Source organism: Spermophilus citellus, assembly GCF_964194105.1.
Source record: "Spermophilus citellus genome assembly, chromosome: 11".
In the NCBI taxonomy this organism is placed as follows: Eukaryota; Metazoa; Chordata; class Mammalia; order Rodentia; family Sciuridae; genus Spermophilus; species Spermophilus citellus.
Genome location: NC_138192.1, coordinates 55,036,405 through 55,049,656, shown reverse-complemented (window position 1 = coordinate 55,049,656; position 13,252 = coordinate 55,036,405). Strand labels below are relative to the sequence as shown.

At 35.9% G+C, this 13,252-nt stretch overlaps 1 long non-coding RNA gene across 1 annotated transcript in view; it reads right to left on the bottom strand.

Annotated features, from left to right (window-relative positions):
• LOC308631004 overlaps positions 1-12,642 on the bottom strand; it is a 187,929-nt gene extending 175,287 nt beyond the window's left edge. Inside the window, exon 1 of the long non-coding RNA XR_014018085.1 lies at positions 12,562-12,642. This is a non-coding gene — a long non-coding RNA (uncharacterized lncRNA). The remainder of the gene's footprint in view (positions 1-12,561) is intronic.
• Between the last annotated feature and the right edge of the window lie 610 nt (positions 12,643-13,252).

Below are 13,252 nucleotides of genomic sequence, written 5' to 3'. Positions count from 1 at the left end.
AAGCTTTTCCATCAAACCAACTGTTTGCTCCCCCCTCCCCGCAGCAATGGCAAAACAGCTTTGTTATAAATTAACAGTGTCCACATCAGATGGGGTAAAATCAGCTTCTGTTTTGTGTCTGCTGTATTTCAGTCTGGCTACAACTGACAAAACATAAAACACAGTGAGATGCTGCCAGCAGGAGAGATAGGTAGGAGACAATAAAATCTGGAGCAGGCAGACATAAAAGTGATTATAAAATCCTTTTCAAAACATACGAAAAGAAAGAAGGTGATCACCACTCATTGTGGCCTTGCTATGTATCAGACTTCTGGTAATCACCTCAAAAATACCAATGATATGAAACATTTCTTTCCACACTCACAGCTTGTGGAAATTCATTGCAATGTAACGTTCATAATATATAACCCTAGTCTCCCTCTACCCTTTCCCTCCCTCTAGAAAAGAAAAACATAATCATAAAATTTAATGGAGATATAGATATTTATGTATCTCAAAACTGAACCCAGGCCCACTCTGTAAACACAGGCATGGGAGATCATTTCTGTTGGTTAAATTGCAATGGGTCTTAGGTCCAGTTGCCTAACAGTAAAACTGGAGACTACAATTCTTCTGCAAGTTATTTTTTGAGGGACTGCTCCCAGAAGAGACCAGTGAGAATGAAGGAAGCAAGATATGAAAGCAGAGAAGCTAAGCAAGGAATTCATTTTGGATGTACCTACCCTGGACCTGGTCCTATGAGATTGCTTCTGACTGCTATATCCTTCCTGAAAGCAAGGCAAGGGTTATTTGGTCCCCTAATAGTCAGGAGAGGACTCTTCATTATCCCCAGACCCTTTTGATGCTGTAGCTCCAGTTGCCCAAAGGATTTCAGGTGTGAGTCATTCATTTTCAGCAGCCACACCTTCAGTCTAAGAAAGGAGCTGAGGTTCTGAGAGACATACCAGAACACCATGCTAAACTGTGTGATACTTTTATGGCATTTACCTAGAACCAGTGTTCAACTGTATATGAAACAAATTTTGGAGACAGTCTGGTAAACTTAAAGGCTAATGAGATCCTTTAGGCTATTAAGACCTGTGGAGTTAAAAGACTGAGATTTTGTTGACTATCCCACCAATGCTACCTATAAGCCTATTTTTCTACAAGATGTATATAACAATGATTAAGAAATGACAGTTTCTTTTAGCAATGAAATTAAAATATAGCTTTAAGTATAAGAAATATAAGACTATCATGAATATTAGCCATGTGGCTATGCTTTTGGCAAAAAAAGGTAGTTGTAAATGACATTTGGGAATAGCTTTTCCTATTTCCCAAGGTTTCAAAATACTCAAATTCCATTCTGTTTTTGCTAACTTTCATGTAAAAAATTAGAATATTGGTAATTTATGGAATTTTAAGGTTATAGAATTTGAATTGGGTGGAAGAGAAAAGCTGAGATTTCATTTATATCTCTTTTGAGTTTTGATAAGGAGATCTGCTAACTCATGGAAACAAGAAAATGACACTCATTTTAAAGTCAAGTATGCATCTGCCATAGTTGAACATGTATCATTTTAGGCAATGTCACAAAGGATTTCTGAATAAGTCCTCACAGTGTCTTACATGTCATATCATATGAACAACTGTTCAGGGCATGGTACCACCTCTCTAAACATCCTTCTAAATGGGCACTAGCCACCCTCACTTAATGCAATACAAGATCATGGTTATGGATTTAAAAATGCTTGGATTTAGTACATGCTCTGATATTTACTACCTTTGTGATCTTGTCTCAAAGATATGCCTTGTAATGTCTCCAAGTTTGAGCTTCATCCTCTGTGATGTGCTTGCTATAATCCCAGCTACTCAGAAGGCTGAGGCAGGAGGCTTCCAAGTTTTAGGCTAGCTCCAGAAACTTAGCAAGACCTTGTTACAAAAATAAAATGAAGAATGGGTTGAGACTATAGCTCAGTGTTAAGAGTACCCTGGGTTCAATCCCCAGCACTGGGGGAAAAAAGCATGGATGACATTATCTAACATCCTGAGTTATTGTAAAGATTAAATACTATAAATATATGATGAAGATAAGCACATAGAACAACTCTTCTTTTCAAGTGCCAGAAAGGACAGCACATATATTTTCTAAAAATCCAAAAATAATTAAAAACAAAGAGTTTAATTGTTAAATCTCAAATTTTTAGTTACTCTTAGAAAACGGAAAGCTTTCCTGGCTTAATTATCTTGAAATTCCCTCTGAGGGAATACCATGAGTCCCTTCACTCAGTGACAGAGGACAGAAGGAATAGGAATGACTGAGAAAAAGTTCCTCAGCCCTGGATTTCCATTAAAACATTTGAGCAGGTTCATGTAAACACAAGAGCTCAACAGCAAACTGTTCTATGACATTGCTCTCATTCAAGTTGTATTACCTTGCATAAGAGCAATTTGGATTTCAGTGAGTAGGCAACACATTTCAATCCATAAAGTGGAGATGAAAAACACAATTACCGAGAGATGGAAGCACTTCAAACAAGATGCTTCTAGACAGTGTAACCCTGCAATCATTATTGTCATTAAAACAACGTGGAGTTTTAAAAAATAGCTTAAATCTCTTTCTGAACAAAGAAAAACAATTTAAAAATTTAAAGTCTATGGAAGATTCCTACTGCACATATCAGGTGTTTTCATAACCAGTTTTTATTTATTAATAAAATTTGAATTTTATTATTTATTCAATTAATAAAAATTGAATTTCTAATGATCACCTGATTTAAATATCAAATCAAAGCTACCATTGTATTTAAGGATACAGGGGATTGCAACATTTGGAACTAGTCCCAGGAGAGGAGATACCAGAATTTCCTTACTGCAATAAAGAAATTAGCATTGAAATTTTTGTTTGTTTGTTCTGCACACACTATATTTATTCTATTAGTAAGAAATTATTTATTCTTGTTTTATCCTCCATAGAGATACTAAAGATTTAATAACCATATTTTGAAAAAAAAATTCACTTGACTAAACATGCAAATCAACACAGTTTTTTGCATCATTGACTCACAATAGTTTAGCAAAGTTAAACCAGTAGAAAAATATAGGAACAATTTAAATGTTCCTTGTTTACTTTCTTCAAGGCCACAAAAGTGTTTCAGTAAAGAAAACCAAATAATAATAATGATGATGATGATGATAATAATAATAATAATAACAACAACAACAACAATTTTTAAATTGTGGAAATGGTAGTAAGAATGCTCACAAACACTTTATTTTTTATTTCAATTTTTTTTAATTTAAATGGACTACTTAAATATCCATCTTTAAAGATTTGATGACAATTTAAGACTATAACATTCAATTACCTTCACTTTAGAGCTGCTGTAAATCAAAAGATTATAATTCAAATGTATACTAATTTATTCTTGACCTTGGAGTTAATTACTAACCATCAGCTGCCTTAATTATTATTGGCAAGGTGGGAATATATCAAAATAAGACCTGCTGAAACAAGAAATAGAGATGAGGTTTATGGGCACTAAGAAGTTTTAGAAAAGTTAGTAAAACGAAAGTAATACATTCAAGGGCACCCTGATATCAAAACCTGATATGGAAATTACAAGGAAATATGAATGATAAATCACTGTCCCTAATGAAAGGCAGCAAAAATGCTAAGCACAATTTTAATAAGATGAATCTAATAATATGAAAGTATAACACACAATGACTTGGTGAGATTTAATGCCAGAAATGCAAGGTTAGTTTAACATCCAAAAATTCATCAAAGTACTTCAGCTGATTACAAAACTAAGAAAAACCATAATCATCTCAACAGATATTGAACAGTCATTTGAAGAAATTCAACAAAATACAAGGCTGATATTTAAAAATTCTCAATAAACTAGGAATAGAAGGAAATGTTCCCAACCTGATAAAAGATGTTAATGAAGAATCAGTAGCTAATATCTTATTTGATGGTGAGATCATAACCCAAGAAAGGAAATTAATAAAAACTTGGGTCTCACCAACTTTAAAAACTTTGGCTCTCCAATAGATGTCGTTGGTGACATCCAGTTGTGGCCAAGATGAATGAGCCCCACACTTCCCAGCTCCTCCCTCTTGCCTCCGACAACAATCATAGAAAAACTCTGAGAGGTGGAAAGAAGGACTCTCTAGAGACCCTGGAGCTTAAGGAGCAACAGGGAGGTGAGTTCCTGGTTTCCATGCTGACCCCTCACCCTGTGTCCCAGACTGGGCACTACAGAAGTCTGCACTCCAGAACTTCCAGTAGGTACAGGTCTGAGTAAAAACTCCAAGATAAGCCTATTCTTCTAGTCAAAATATCAGGGAAAGGATGGCTAACAGAACAGTACATTACACTTCTTTGGCAATGCTTACCCTACTCAAACAAAGTACCAATGGACAATCCTATCACCCACACACTCCCACACTAGCTGATCTGCCCTCCACTTTCCACTCACTCACTCCTCTCACCTCCCTACACAGTAAAATCAGACACTGGTGCCCCAGTCTCCCCACCCTGTGGTTAGGACCACACAGACAGCTATTCTAACTGCTAATTGACCAAATCAGGCAGAGCTCTGAATCCCATGCCAGGTGAGTGGAAGCAAAGCACAGCAGGGAGCTGAACTTCAATCCCTGACCAGCAAAAACAGGAGGTGCTGTAATTGCCCTGCCCAGGTGGTGTCAGAGGGCTCCAGAAGTGAGCTAGCCTCCACTGCCACCTGCCAGCAAAGAGACTTAATGAAACAATGAGAGGTCAAGTCCATCACAACTGTTTTGCACCCACACCCAAGTATCACTGGGGCCTGAAAAAAGTGATGGGAACTGGCACTAGTCTGTACTACACTGCCCCTGTCCCCTCCATTGGTGCCAGGGAGGCTGATCTCACTGTCTGTCTCAGTGGCCAAAGCGTGGTCTAAGGCAAGGTTCCACTTAGCGCAGGGTTGGGGCGGGTGGGCAGGCAAAAGCCGAATTACTCTAGCCATCTGCCACAAAGCAGCTTGGATTAGTGTCCCTCATTCACACAGTGGGAAGCTGAGCATCCAAGCCCACCCAGCTTTCATAATATAGCTCAACAGTGGTGCATGTTTGAAAAGATTAAACAGAACACAGAGTTTCATAATAAAACATCCAAAATGTCCAGGATACTCAAATGCTACTCATCATACCAAAAAACAAGGGAATCATGATTTCAATGAGAAAAGACTGAAATGAATCTGAGTTTGGAATTATCTGTAAAGAATTTTAAAGGCACCATCATAAAAATACCTCAAAGAGCACTTAGAAGTTCCTTCTTTAAAAAGTAAAATAAAGAAATTGCCAATAAAAAATAAAAGTTATAAAAAAAGAGCCAAATGAAAATGATAGACCTATAAAATATAAAAAGTAAAAAAATAAAATAAAAAAAAATCCCAGGAGTCAATAGTAGAGTAAAGAGTAAAGAGGATAGAATCAGTGAACTTGTGGATAGATCAATAGAATTTATCCAATCTGAACAACAGAGAGAAAATAGACTGAAAAAAGTTAATAGTCTCAGGGGTCTTGGGGATTAAAAAAAAAAAAACTAAAATTCATATCATCAGAGCTTCAAAAGGAGAGAGGAGAATGAACAAAACTGAAAAAGAAAATGTACTTAAAGACAATAATGGCTGAACCTCCAATTTAGGAAAGACATAAGATTACAGATTCCAGAGGCTGAGAAAACCTCAAATAGGCTAAAGTCAAAGAAAGACATCATAATTAAGCTACTGAAAATCAGAGATGAAGACATGTTATTTTTTCCTTGAGTGACAAGTTACTTATAGACGGCCACCAATTTGAAGGACAGGAATTTCTCCTCTAAAACCCTAAGGTCAGAAAAAAAGTGGCACCACATTTTTCAAGAACTGAAAGAGAAAATTGTCAATCATGAATTTTATATCTGACCAAAATTATTCTTCAGAAATAGAAAGGAAATAAAAATTTTCTTAGGCAAAGGAAAATTAAAATAAAATAATTTGTGGTTAGGAAATTTACTCTTAAAGAATAATAAATGGAGCTGGTCAATGCAGTACACACCTGTAATCCCAGCAACCTGGGAGAATAAGACAGGAGCATCACAAGTTCAAGATCAGCAATTTAGCAAGACCCTGTCTCAAAACACAAAATTGAAAAGTCTGGTAGTACACTTATTGGTAAAATATCTATGACATTGATCCACAGTTAATCCACGGGAATAACTAATGAAAGTTTTCAAAAACAGAAACAAAATAATAAAAGAAGACTAAAGCAAAAAATTATAAAACTATTTATGGGTGTTCAATGTATGTAGAGAAAATTCTCCAAATAGCTTTTATTTTAAAAGTGGAAGATAGAGTGGATTAAATAGAAGTTAGCAGTTCTACACTTCACCTAAAATAGTAAAACACTGGAGTCAGTTAACTGTAATAATCATCTATCTTGTAATACCTGGAGCAATCACTAAGAAAACGATATGAAATACTACACTTAAAAATCACTATAAATGATGACAGACTCTAAAACACTTCATATAACTCCAAAGAAAGAAATAGAAAAGAAACCAAGCAACAAGAAACAGAAGAAACAAAACAGTGAAATGTCAAACTTAAGCCCTAACTTAACAATAATTACATACATATCAAAATAACTCAATTTCACTTTATGTAACCTCTTAAAAATTTAATTTAAAAACAAATAGATAGGCCACAGTCTTAGAAAAAATATTTAATATTTATATGTATATGTGTGTGTGTATACACACATACATATATAAACTGATTTGTGTTTCTGTCTGTATTTGACATTGACATTCATTATTAATAATGAAAAGTAATCTTACAAGTTGATTTTAAAAACTAAAAAAGACAAACACTTCATAACTTAAAGAACACATAAAATGTTATTCAGCCTCATTTACTCATTGGAGAATATTAAGATCCCAATAAAATAACACTAATTGCCCAGAAGGCAGTTAAAAAGACTGAGAATACTCCCATGGCAATGAATACACCTAGTACTCTTATCTTGGTTTCTAATTCCATACTTTTTTTTTTTTTGTACCTGGGATTTAACCCAGGAGTGCTTTACTGCTGAGTCATGTCCCCAGCTCTTTTTATTTTTTGAGTCATGGTCTCACTAAATTGCATAGGACCTTGCTCAATTGCTGAGGCTGGCTTTGAACTTGCGATTCCCCTGCCTCAGTCCCCCAAGTTGCTGGGATTACAGGCATGCACCACCATGCCTGGCTCTAATACTATCCCCCATTGAAACGCAACAAGGACTTCTTAGAGAAATAGTTTATATACTTCTTATCCAATCTTATATTCAACTAAGTATGGAGTATCTAATAGCTCCATAAAGCAAGGAACTCCTTAATCATAATTTATTTTAGTAAATAATTGATTTTTTTAAAGGACCATAATTATAGAGTCATGTTAAAGGCACACAGGTGCCAATCTGAATGAGTAGCCAACAACTAGAGCCAAAACCATTTGGGAAAAAATTGTAATGTTGAAATGAATAACTCAAAGTATAAAGTGAGTATCTTTGAGTCTGTAGTGTTATAAATAAATAAGTAGGGGAGAAGAAACAGCCTCCTGTGCAAAAAGTATATATAATTCATGTGAGTATTCCACTCTTAAGGAGGTGAACTCTAAATCTTCTCTCCTGAGCATGGGCTGTGCTTAATGGCTTCCTTCCAAGGAGTGCAATATGGAAAGTGGGTGAGTGGTAGATAAAAGAAACACTTTACAGTGGAAAAAATCCAACACATTCTCCTTCAGCCAAGGGATCAAGATTGACATCAACAGTTACAAATCATGTCCATAATACATATCCCTGATACACTGTGAAGGAAAGGGCATTTCACCTCTGTGGATTTCCTCCCCAAGACCTGTAACCTCAGTTAATCATGAGCAGAAAAGCAGACAAATGGTTCCAATAGCAGGACATTTAACAAAATATATAGGAGAAGGTCTTTTCCTTAAAATGAACAGGTTCATTAAAAACAAGTGAGACTAAAAAAATTGTTGTAGCTAAGAAGAGACAAAGGAGACATGACAAAATATACTGTAATATCCTGGATAGAACCTTGGAATATGGTAAAAATAAAGGAATCTGAATGAAAAAAAATGGACTTCAGTTAATAATAAGGAATCAATCCTGGTTCATTAATTATAACAATTATTCCACAATAATTTAACATATTAATTTCAGGAGTACTGGATATGGGGTTTATAAACAACCGCTCTCTATACAATCTTTGTGATTTTTTTTCTGCAAATCTAAAACTATTCTAAAAATACTTTTTCATTTTAAAAAAATGGACTGACAGCAAGATGTGAAGCAACTTGAACTTTAAAACATTTCTGGTTGGAGTGTAAATTGGTTCAGTCAATTTGGAAAACCATTTGTCAATATCTTCTAAAGCTAAATATAAGTCTATACTATGACCCAGAAATGTCACTCCTAGGTACATTCCCAGAAGAAATGACTGTATATATTCACCAAAAACTTTTACCAAAATGTCAATAGCAGATTTATCCTTAAAAACAAAAAAATGGGAAGCTACTAAAATTTCCATCAAAAGAAGAACTGACATACTGTGACTTATTCATACACTGGAGTATCACACAGCCATTAAAATAACAAAATACTGATACACACAAATATGAATGAATCTTTAAGACATGTGGAGAGACAAGGGAAACATGAAAGCATGCATGTTCTAAAGTGGCAAGGAGTCCATTGGAGATGATAAAGGGTACAGGGGAGGGGAAATGGAGGTTATCATGGGAATGGAATTGAACAAAGTATCTTATATGCTTATACAAATGTGCCCCAATAAAACCTATTATGTAAAAGTTATACGGAATAATAAAATTAAAAAAGGAAAGAGGAAATGCAATAACGAGGATGACAGTTATATCGAATTCAACAATGGAGATACTATGGAAGCTTATATCTTCATCAACTTAGTATCTTGGGTTTGACTCTGAATTACCTAGAAGCATGTCCACTTATTACAAATATAACTGGAAAGTCCATTGGACATAAGCCAAAAAAATATAGTATATTTTCAGGAGACTTTGCTCTGCACAATAACTTAATCATATAGGAAAAATCTGGTTGAATTCAGAAAAATAATGTTGCACTTTCTAAAATTCAAAACCCAAGCACAGCACTGTACATCTCTGTGTGTTATTTAATAAGGTAGGAATTCTGTTACAAAGATACCTATAACAACAATAACAAAGCATGGATGTTCTGTTTTTCTCAAGGGGAAAAAATCTAGGTAGATGACAGAATTCAGAATATTAATTACCTTTGTGGGGAGCACAATGTAAGGACTATTAAGAGTTAACAGGAATCCTTCCAGGGTAAAGAGAATGCTCAGTATATTGATCTGGATACAGGTCACGTGTATGAGCGCACTTACGTGTATACATTTATTGAATTCTCTACTTAAGATTTGTGTACTTCACATAAGGTTTACAAGAAAACAAGAAAAATTAAAATACTTAACTAAATTTAAAATAAAATGAAAACTTTCATATTCAATCAAGAGTTAGAAACCACATAATGATTTAATCTGGGAAGCTTGTGTTTTTTATTTTTATTTTTTATTTTGTTTTGCAGCCCTGGGAATTGAACCCAGAGGCACCCTATCACTGAGTTACATCCTCAGTCCTTTTTATTTTATTTTGAGACAGGGTCTTGCTAAGTTGCTGTCCTCAAACTTGAGATCCTACGGCCTCACCCTCCCCAGTCACTGGGATTGACAGGCATGTGCCACTGTGCCCAACTTGTACCCAGAAAAGTTTATATATGAATAATTACTGCACTATGATAAGCAAGTTGCTACAAGATATAAGGAAATTTCATATGCTATGCTATGGTGATGGACATCACACAAGGAAGAACAGTTGGCAGGGGACCAACTGTGGTTTGCCAAACCACAGCTGGTCTGCAGCCACAGGCAAGCAGAAAGCTCCTCTCTGGTGCCACATATTGAAAGCTTTGCACCACAGAGGGAATCCACAGGAGAGCCCTTCTTCTTGCGGTATTCCCTTTGTGCTCTCTACTAAGTAAACCTAACCTCATCCTCACTCTAAACCATTTAGAGGAGCTCCATACATGATCACAAAATAGGTCTTGAAGAATGATTTGGAGTTGAGAAGTGATAAGTTGGTGACTGGCACAACACTTATCATAAAACTAACAAAAATGAATGAATGAAATATAGAATAAAAAAGCATATCAGGACTGCCAGGCACAGTGGTGCACACCTGTAACCCCAGCAGCTCAGGAAGCTGAACAGAAGGATTGCGAATTCAAAGCCAGCCTCAGCAAAAGCAAGGCACTAAGCAACTCAGTGACACCCTGTCTCTAAATAAAGTACAAAAAGCCTGGGGATGTGGCTCAGTGGTACTGAAAAGAAAAGAAAAGAAATATAGCAGGACTGAGGCTCTGGAATAGAGTGCTAGCCCAGCATGCATGAAACCCTGCTTTAGATCCTCAGGAGTGAAATAAAAAGTAAACGAGATAATGAACATAAAGCACTTGGCACGAGGCCAGACATATTGTAAATACTGCATAAATCATCATTATTAATGCTCTTTGATGTTTGTCATTATGACAATTTGATTTTAAATATATGTCCCTTTGGGAAAATAAGATAAAAGTAGTAGGACAATGACAAGAAAAATGTTTTTCTTTTATCCTTTTTATTGTATTACATCAATTATAAATATTCATAGTAAAAATTGGAAATGAGATAGGATAGTATAGAGTAAAACACACAAAATTTTCTCCATGCTACCACCAATCTAGTCCTCAGCCTGAGGTCAGCCACAGTTAGCAGGCCTTACCCCATGTATTTTAATTTACTAATTAATAATAATATTTAACGCTTTATAATACTAATATGTATCAGGCAATTCTGGATGTTCTCTGCAGATATGATTTTATTTAATCCTCATAACAATCCTATGTTCCTGGTAGTATTATTATCCTCAATGCATAGATAAAACAATTGAGTCATTGACATTTAAGCAAAGACTTGAGAAACAAAGAGGCTGGAGAGGTCTCTGAAAGAAGCGTCTTAACCTTTCAAACTATTGGAAGAGCATGTACAAAGGCCTATGATAAGGTGAAAAAGACTTGAAGAGGTGCTAGATTTATCCGCCTGGCTAATTAGAGAAAAGAGCTCCTGGCAGAGGGAACAGTCAGAGCAATTCTGTGACAAATACCCCTGTGATGTGAGTTTGGAGAAGAGCAGAGAAGACAGAGAAGAGGGGAGAGTCCTTGGGTAGACCCAAATCCATACAAGTGTATGAAAATCTTAGTCCTTGAGCTATAGACACTGCTATACTGATTACACAACTCAAATTCATGAAATATGCATACAACATTTTCCTTTAACTTTTTTTCCCCCAGCAAACATCAACCCCCAAAATAATAGATATAAAAGGCAATTTGAACTTGAGAAGGTTAAAATAGCCCCAGGATTTCTTCATGCAGTAAAAATAGCAATGTACCCATAAGGAAGCTGAAAGCATTCATGAGCAGCCATGGGATCATTCCACACAGTATTTTTACTTCAGTCAAGTTACTATTTTAATGTAATAAAGCTTATGTTACATCACCACGTGTTTTCTTCAGATATCCTGATATTGCAAGTTTACAAATATTACTTCTCTCTCTCCATATCTACCTCCAAGGATTATGTCTCGCAGTTTGTTCCTTGGATTCAGAAAGGTCTTTCTTTTGCTCAGATCAAAGCACTACAAACTAAGTAGTTTGATCTCTGTGTGTATCTGATTGCAAACAGTGTGTATAATCCTGCACTTTATAAATATAATGATCTTATAATAGACCTGCTGAGCATAAGTGGGCAGCTTAATATACACAGCCTGTGAATCTTCATATTAATTACTTTGGCTCCCAAACTGTGTAGTGGGAAGAACTGGATGGAGGTTAGAATCTTGGCTCTGCAACTTTAACAGTCACTTAACCTCTGAGAGTGTCAGTTTTCTTATCTATAAAGTGAGGATTAAAATATTTACTTCACAAAGTTGCCTTTGTGGCTTAGTGAGATATAAAGAATTTGTGAAACTACTTACTCAATACTAAGCACATAATAAGCCCACAATAAGTGCTAATTAATTTTAAACTTGATCCAGAAAGGAAATGCATGTGAGATATCAGATAACTTTGAAGACTACAAATAGGCTAAAACCAACCTTCCATGTAGAAGAAATAGGGATGGCAGGTGCTTTGGCAAAGTAGGATATGAGAAAGGTTTTATTCTGCCTCTTGGCCTCTTTAATTTGATTCAGTCATGGTCCCTTGGTAAAGGTAACTGATTACCTAGATAACATATAAACAGGGATTTGGTCTTTTTCCATTTGAATCCCTCCCCACCAGCTAGAATCTAGCTGAATTAAAAATTGTGGCAAATGAGTATCATGAGAAAGAACTGGACATTGGAGGAGAGGGTAGAAAGCATGCTGAAGCCAGGAGAAAGAGAAACAAAGAAGAAAATACCTCACTTACCAGACAGACCACCCATGCCTATGTTAAAACAACTGCAAGTATACATGTAGGGGATTCCACAAGCCAGGAAGCTGGTTTCTGGAGTCTCAGTGTCTGAACTTGGCAACATGTGAGACCAGGCAAAGACTCAGGCAGGTACACTGTGTTTATAGCTGTCCTAGAAATTGGACCAGGTTTGCTGAAACTTCATCAGATCTGCTTGATCGTACATAACTGTGATTTAAAAGAATGATTAATGGGCCTTGTCTGTAGTAGAAAGGAAAAAATGTAAAGAGAAATGACAAAATCATAGAATTTGTAGGGAAATGGATGGCACTAGAGCAGATTATGCTTAGTGAAGCTAGCCAATCCCTAAAAAACAAATACCAAATGTCTTCTTTGATATAATGAGAGCAACTATGAACAGAGCAGGGAGGAAGAGCAGGAAGAAAAGATTAACATTAAACAGAGACATGAGATGGGAGGGAAAGGGAGAGAAAAGGGAAATTGCATGGAAATGAAGTGAGACCCTCATTGCTATACAAAATTACATATAAGAGGTTGTGAGGGGAATGGGAAAATAAACAAGGAGAGAAATGAATTACAGTAGATGGGGTAGAGAGAGAAGATGGGAGGGGAGGGGAGGGGGGATAGTAAGGGATAGGAAAGGTAGCAGAATACAACAATTACTAATAGGGCATTATGTAAAATT